This window comes from Lemur catta, chromosome 1 (assembly GCF_020740605.2).
Source record: "Lemur catta isolate mLemCat1 chromosome 1, mLemCat1.pri, whole genome shotgun sequence".
NCBI lineage: Eukaryota > Metazoa > Chordata > Mammalia > Primates > Lemuridae > Lemur > Lemur catta.
In genome coordinates, this window is record NC_059128.1 from 28,191,854 (window position 1) to 28,197,853 (window position 6,000).

The 6,000-nt window shown below is 46.3% G+C and overlaps 1 protein-coding gene across 8 annotated transcripts in view; it reads right to left on the reverse strand.

Annotated features, from left to right (window-relative positions):
- The window catches only part of SIPA1L1 (signal induced proliferation associated 1 like 1), a 358,554-nt gene extending 353,983 nt beyond the window's left edge, over positions 1-4,571 (reverse strand). For 7 of the 8 annotated variants that reach the window (XM_045564679.1, XM_045564663.1, XM_045564653.1 and 4 more), the window contains exons 1-2: positions 4,487-4,571; positions 3,791-3,850 (exon numbers count right to left, since the gene is read on the reverse strand). The gene's annotated coding sequence lies outside the window, so the exon portion shown is untranslated. Of the gene's footprint in view, positions 1-3,433; positions 3,594-3,790; positions 3,851-4,486 lie in introns of those variants that run through there. The other variant, XM_045564620.1, reaches the window with a different exon arrangement.
- Between the last annotated feature and the right edge of the window lie 1,429 nt (positions 4,572-6,000).

Sequence of the window (6,000 nt, forward strand, 5' to 3'; positions counted from 1 at the left end):
ATCCTGATTTATCTCTGCACCTGACTGACCCCTCAGCCCCTAACCTCTGGTAACCCTTACACGGCACTGAGGGAGGTCTAAAATTTAGTTGGCCACTGTTCCATAAGCAAGGAATGTATAACTTCTTTCTTTTGCAAATGGAAATGAGATTAAAAACAGGTAAAATATGGGAACAAGAATAAACTGAGTTTGGCTTTTCTAAAGAACATATAAATACATTATGTATATATTAATAAAGACTTCTTTTAAAAAAAAAAAAAGCCTTTAGGCTCTACCATGTAGAAACTCTAACTCATAATTTCTTTTTCCATAACTTTGTAATTTGAGTAACTCCAAAGTTTAGTTACCAAACACTCCATCATAGTTGTTTTCATGGTTTTCAACCTTACTGTAGATTTTGTTTGCTTCCTTAAGTTTTCCTTCTCCTCATTGTAGTCATTTAATAAACACTGAACACTTAAGTGGAAGAAAAAAAAAGTAGTGAACAAATTTTAACAGATTGTGAGAGAAAAAAAAACAAACACAGAAAACAAAGGAATACAGCTAAATGTGGAAACCTGCCTTCCAATCACTACCTGATCGTCAACTAGTTCCATAACCTTCAATAAGTCACTTCAACATTCTGGACCTCAGTTTTCCCATCTGTAACATGGGGAAGATGGGCCAAATGATTTATGCTCAAAATCCCTTCCAATTCCAACAATCCAGGAATCTGTTTATCAAAAAGTAAGCAAATGCAATTGCAAATAAGAGTTTATGGTATACAAAGTATGTTCATACATATATTCTCATTAATTTTTGTGGCAAAGCTGTGAAGCAAGTTTTGTGCCCAGCTCTGCAGAAAAAGGCAGTGAAGTTCAGAAAGAGGTTCAATTATTTTTTAAGCTCTTACAGCCAGAAAATGGCAGAGCAGGTATCTGAAACCCAGACCTTCTGAGGACAAATAGTGGGCCACAGTATTTCAAAATTTTTAAGTTAAAATTCAAAAATAATTGCCTGCTATGCAAAACCTTTATGGAGGCAGCAGGGTATTATAACTCCGAACCAGGGAAGGTTACTACAAATGGGTACACTGAGTATTCCATGAGGCCAGGAACACTCATTTGCTTATGACTAGAATCAAAGAAACCAAGAGCACACCTCCCAGATAGCGGCACTCATCCCACAAATCTCAAAAGGTTAGGAATATACGGATGCTATGGGGGGAAAAAAATATTTTTTCTGAATTTATTTTGAGATTTGAACTTCCATGATTTGAGCCAAAAGGAAGAAAGATGTATGCCTTGTCAGAGTTCTAGCTCTTTATCATGAGGATGAGTCTACTGACCTTTCCCAGAGAAAGTTCAATTTGGTCAGTGAACCAAAAGGCTCAAATCTGAGATGTCACCTGAAAATCTGCAGGACATTTATGCTTCCCTTGTGCATTGACATGGACTAATACAAATGACAATACAATGGTGAGGACAGACAAGAGGCACCTAATCATGTTACCATTAATCATTACAAACTTTCGACTAAATTGGACAGGTTCAAAGATTCTGTACTCTTAAACCATTTCCGCTTTCCCATGATCCTGTTTCACAGCTCAGAGATTTAAAAAAAACAGTCACTTATTAAAAAATTCAAACTGCAACTTAAGATAGAACATATACACATCTCAACTCAGTTAACCAAGATCCCCCAAAGTCTACAAAACTGCTAATCTCAAGCAATCCTCAATTGATGACTTCAATGAAATTACTAGAAGCTGTTTTTTAAAGGTTGCTAAAAAAAATCCAGGTGGGGGCACTACAGCAAAATTACACACTTAATTCAAAGCAAAAGCAAAGTAAATAAAAAAGCTAGAAAACACTAGTTAAAAGATAGTCAAAAAGAGTTAGATGAATCTCAATGTAAAATTTCAGTAGTGCTTTGGAATTATTATCAAGAGTTCAAGTCAACCTTGCCATACAATCCCACAATGAAATTACAACTATTATTGCCTGATACTTCAGATTTAAAAAGTTCACTGTACCAGAATTGCAACTCAAACTCAAGGAGCAGAACCAGGAACTGCAGAGAAGCTCACAACAGCAACATCTACTGACTGTCTTGAGCCACTTGCCAAACTTGTTCTCTCAGTCAACTGGAGAAATTTAATGATAGTCAACTTCAAGAGTCTTTTACTTAAGCATTACTGAGATAAGAAAATTAGTTGTCAGTGACATAAAACCATTCATCCCCTAAAATCTCTTATTTTGCCTCGAACCATTTATGTGCAAACCATCACCCAAGTCATTTTAAATGCATTGTTAATTGCTAATGCCTTAGTATAAATAATTTATTACATGGGAAAAAATTTTTTTAAATATTAATTCTAGTTAATAACTGGGATGTCGCCTAATAGTGGACACATCAGTGACCATAAACTGATTTACTTAAACCTTTTAGCTGAGACTATTGCGATTACCACTGCTCTACATTATCTCATCATCTTTTCTTTCATCCTGGTAAAGGTAGCTTAATTGCAGCTTTCAAAAAATGAAAAGGAGAAAAGTGAAAGTCAAAAGTCGTTAACACAGGATTATATAGAAAATACATACTGTTACTAAACCGGCCGCAGGAAGCGATTCTGTAGGACTTAATCTTGTACTTTTCCAAAAGATTTCAGTCGGAGAATCTTTGCCTTGGAAGAATACTTCATATGAGAAAACAGGAGAAAGTTGACACTTAACTCCCACAGAGTACCAGCATAAAAACAATGGCTTTAAGAGTCTGAGTCAGAGTTTCAACATGAAAGGTTTGCTTTATAGAGGAAACGCCAACCCCAGTTCATCCAGATAGACCTGGAACCTCAGGAAAGTCGACACCTCTACTCTGAAATTTGCATTGCATCACTAGCTCTAGTTTAGAAATATAATCGTTTAGCAGGTAGTATGAATTTCAGTGAAGGCTGCCTCTAAACTACTCGTTACGAAAAATAAAATCTATAAGGTAAATGTAGTCTAGGAGCCATCAATCCCCAAACGCTTCCCTCAGAAAACGAATGCCAACGATTCAAACATCTTCCTTGAAAGTGAACCATTTCCCAAATCTGTTTCCCAAACGGTGAGCCCCGATGAAATTTCAACCTGCCCAACACGATTACTTGTCCACCTAGAATGCTGTAGAGCGATTTAAGAGCCTCGGAAATCTCCTTTAAGGTCAGGAGAGAAGTTGGAAACAGATGGAGCGAAGGAGGAAAAGTTCTTTTTGCAGCACCCTCACGCCTCCCCAGCCCCCTCGAGGTTTACAGGCTCCAAGGAAAGCAGGTTAGAGCATCCCAAATTTTCACTCCCCCAAGACCCCCCGGGGAGAGAAATTAAGCAGCCTCCGGCACCGAGCTGCTCTTCTCCCTTTCCCACAATCAAACCACTCGGCCTGTCCCCTCCAGCACAGCCTGCAAAGCGCTCACCCAGGTGACCGAAGGGGAAGGGTCGCCCTGTGGAGACGAGTACTGCAGGGTGGGCGCAGCCCCTCGGACAGGGACGCGGGTCTCCTGGCCTCTAGCAGAGGCGCCTGCCGGGTAGTTGTGCAGATTCGGGTTCCGAGGTGCATGCGTGCACCCGCGGCGGGCGCGGTGGAGCCGGGACTCGCCCCCGCCTGCCTGCGCTATCAGCACGCCACCAGATCGGAAATCAAACTTTAACCCGCCTCCCGGCGTCCTGCTCCGGGCCCCGGACCCAGCCCCGGCCAGAAACAGGGCATGGAGCTGTCAGCAGTCCTGCACCCCCGCTCCCCTGCCAGGACCCGAGGCGCGGGGGCCACTTACCGCTCGGCCCGACCTCCGGGTGCAGCCGCGCGTCCCGGGCGCGTCCGCCGCGCGCTCCCCCTGGGGAGAAAGAGAAACCGCGTAGACGGTCGGCGCGCGCTCACTCGCCGCCTCCTCTGCGGAGAACGGCAGGCGGCGAGGCCGGGCCCGGGCGAGCGCCGATCGCCGATCGGAGGGGGGCCCGGGGGAGGCGGAGGCGGAATCAGCCCAAGTCCCGAGCCTGGCTCCAAGGGGGACCCGGAATGCAGGCTGGCGCGCAGCCGGCGGGGGCTGAGCGCCTGGAGGCGTGGAAGGCTGAGTGCCCTGTCCTGAGGCATCAACTATTGTCTAGGCGCCCAGGCCCCCGCTCGCGCCGCCCCCGAGGCTCAGCGCCCCCCATCCCGCCCGCCTGCCCCCAGGAGAAAGAACAGACGGGTGGCCGGCGCAGGAAGCTAGTGCGGGGCGGCGGGGGGTCCGGAGTCCGAAGGCCCGGGGTGGGTGCGGGTCGGGGGGGAAGGGAGGTGCGTGCCGAGGGGGGGAGGGGACAGGTAACTGCAGACCGCGGCGGGAAGGGCCGGGAGGACCGTGGGGGGAAGGAAATGGGGAGGGAGCCACAGAGGAGGATGAGGATGGAGTGGCTTGGGGAGGGTGGCCTCTGGGACCCACACCTGGCCCTCCCCGGGGACCCTCCTCCCGGGGACTCGGCGCCACACTGACTTTTCGATCACTTGCTCACGCACGCACTAAACTCGATCACAAAGTTGCCGGCAGCCGCGGCGCCGCGCTAGCCCTTCCCCTCCCCGCCCCATCCCTTCCCCTCCTTCACTCCTCCCTCCCCCCAAGTCTCGGGTGAGATCACCGCGGAGCAGCTCAGCGCTGCGCGCAAGTCTCGCGAGAGGAGCGGCAGCTCGGCCCTGCGGGCGGGGGAAGCGAAAGGAGTCTGAGCAGGGTGGAGGACCGCAGAACTCCTGGTTGCTATGACGACGGCAAAGCCCTGGATTCCTATTTCCTGCAGAGAGCAGAGGCAGCAAACGTGGGTGCAGCTTTCAACCTGCCCCCTTCCCAGCTCGACGCCCTAGTGGTAGGGAAACAGGGGGGTGGTAGCGAAAGGAGGATTTTTAAGCCTATTTGAGGGGGCATCTTTAGAAAACCAGCATTATATCTGGCCAAATTTGGCAAATAAGGTTAATTTTTAAGAGGTTCAGGGGTAGATTTCTGCCATAGAAGCCAGTGCAAATCTGTACCCCTAAATTTCTACCATATATTCTGTTTTCAACCTTCCCTTTTAATCTCAACTCCCACGCCATACGTCCCCTCCCTCCTCCTCTTTCCAACACCCCCACCCCGCAGCCCCACTCCACACACCGGCCCCACCACACTGGGCTCCTTGACGATCTGGCTTAGCCATTTCCCTGTTCTCCATAGGCTTGGTACATAGCAGGTATTTGCTTAATGTCTGTTTTTTTTAAGTGAATGCAAAAGTCCATACGTACTTTCGTCCTACCCTGGAGAGTACTTAGGCTTAGAAAATATAAGTTTCCTCTACACAGTCAAATTTTCACACCATGTCTTTTTCAATGGTTATAATCCCTCCTTTCTCCATCTTTGTCTCATAAAAACCCTATTCACCATGGGGGCAGGGACACAAAGCAGGTTGTTGTTGTTTTTTTCCAGAGAGGGGGTGGCTGGTCTCACTCTGTTGCCCAGGCAGGAGGGCTGGAGGGCAGTGGGGCGATCATAGTCACTATAGCTTGTCTGGAACTCCTGGGCTCAAGCGATCTTCCCGCTTTAGCATCCTGAATAGCTGGAACTACAGGCATAGGCCACCATGGTTGAGTCAAAGCATTAAAAAAAAAAAAAAAATCATTACGCATCCTCAGATGCCTTTATATCTACTCCAAAGTGCTATTAAGGATGAAGATGAAATTTTCTCATCCCCTGTTTCTTCTTTTAATTGTAGAAACTTTTCTGTGGGGGTGTTTACATACTCACTACCTAAATAAAATGGATACTGTAAATAGAAGTTAAGCTTAAACTTTAGATTTCAAAATGGATGAGTAAAAATAGATTCTATGGTATCTGAATTATATCTCAATTTTTTTAATTCCTATACATTAATATGGGGAACCATTATTTAACTCACTCCCACAGAACAAGAAAGCTAAAACATGAATTTAAGCATATGAAGACTAGGGAGTTAGGACTCTTAGGTTACTTGCAAGCTTAAATCC